Below are 1,729 nucleotides of genomic sequence, written 5' to 3'. Positions count from 1 at the left end.
TTTTTTTTTTTTTTTTTAGTAGAGACTGGTTTCACCGTGTTAGCCAGGATGGTCTCGATCTCCTGAACTCATGATCCGCCGTCTCGGCCTCCCAAAGTGCTGGGATTACAGGCTTGAGCCACTGCGCCCGGCCACTCTGAGATGTTCTTGATTTTAAAAGATGTTTTATATACATATATAGTTTCATGTATTTCTAAGGATGTGGGTGGGAGGGGGGATGCTGCCAATTAAACCATGACATGCCACTGATGGTAAAACACATCATGATTTCAGTTATGTTAAATATGAGAATATGCATATCTTTGACTCTGTGAAACAGAGTACTTTTTTAAAATAGATTTTTTGTTTGTTTGTTTTTTGAGGCAAGGTCTTGGTCTCTCACCCAGGCTAGAGTGCAGTGGCATGATCCATAGCCCACTGCAACCTCGAACTCTTGGGCTCAAGTGATCCTCAGAAAATTGCAGTCATAGGGTACACTGCCGGCTGGAAACCAGAGAGACAGGAGAATACACAGAATCACAGTTTACCAGGAGCAGAAGCAGCTGGAAACAATAACTGGTGGGAACATTTAAACAGTAATTATGAATTGCTGGAGGCTGAGTGTGGACTAGCTTGAGGGTTTAAAAAACCCAGGTGCCTGTTCTTGGGGGCAGCTAGGGAGCGGAGGTACATTTTTGTGAGTTTGGCCTCCCAGAGTCCCACCAGTTTCTCGCAGTAAAGAACCAAACAAAATCCCCTCACACTTCGGACAGGAGTGGGGTAAAGAAACCATGTGGAAATAAGCCCAGAGTGCTCTGTTCTCTGTAGCAAAGGCCTGCCCTCAATGGATACTACTTTACCAGCATCTTACTAGCCTAGGGGAAGGGCAATTAGACAACTACTGCCTCCTTTAGCTTTCCTGTCTCAAGTAGGGGGAGAAAAAAACAAAGCTAAGAAATGCTTTTGGAGGTTATAGCCCAGGGACTCTGGCCCCTTAAAAAACAAACAAAAACCGGGAGTGGTGGCTCAGGCCTGTAATCCCAGCACTTTGGGAGGACGAGGCAGGCAGATCACAAGGTCAAGAGATCAAGATCATCCTGGCCAACATGGTGAAACCCCGTCTCTACTAAAAATACAAAAATTAGCTGGACGTGGTGGTGCATGCCTATAGTCCCAGCCAGTCGGGAGGCTCAGGCAGGAGAATCGCTTGAACCCGGGAGGCAGAGGTTGCAGTGAGCTGAGACCGTGCCACTGCACTCCAGCCTGGGCAACAGAGCGAGGCTCCATCTCAAAAAAAAAAAAAGAAGGAATTGTGTTTTTTTGCTTTGTTTTGTTTTGTTTTTTTGAGACAGAGTTTTGCTCTTGTAGCCCAGGCTATAGTGCCATAGCGTGACCTTGGCTCACAGCAACCCTCCTGGGTTCAAGTGGTTCTCCTGCCTCAGCCTCCTATAGTCCCAATTGTGGTTTTTGTTGTTGTTGTTGTTGTTTAAGAAATAAACAAAGAAACAGCTGTTTATGTTATTTAGAACTATGAAGGCAAATAGCAGAAGTAACAGCTAAATGAGTTAAATGAGTTGAAAATCACCACCCGCTGGGAGAGGTTAGCAAAAGGATGATGGGTGGGGTACTGCCCTTTTTCATAATGAAAACAAAATCATCTGGCTTTTGAAATTACGCATATGTGTTACTTAGACAAAAATAAGAATTCACATTGCATTGCTCTGAGATGTTCTTTTTTTTTTTTTTTTTT

The sequence above is a fragment of the Colobus angolensis genome, unplaced genomic scaffold (genome assembly GCF_000951035.1).
Source record: "Colobus angolensis palliatus isolate OR3802 unplaced genomic scaffold, Cang.pa_1.0 Scaffold8, whole genome shotgun sequence".
NCBI classification, from domain to species: Eukaryota; Metazoa; Chordata; class Mammalia; order Primates; family Cercopithecidae; genus Colobus; species Colobus angolensis.
This window is presented reverse-complemented; position numbering follows the sequence as displayed.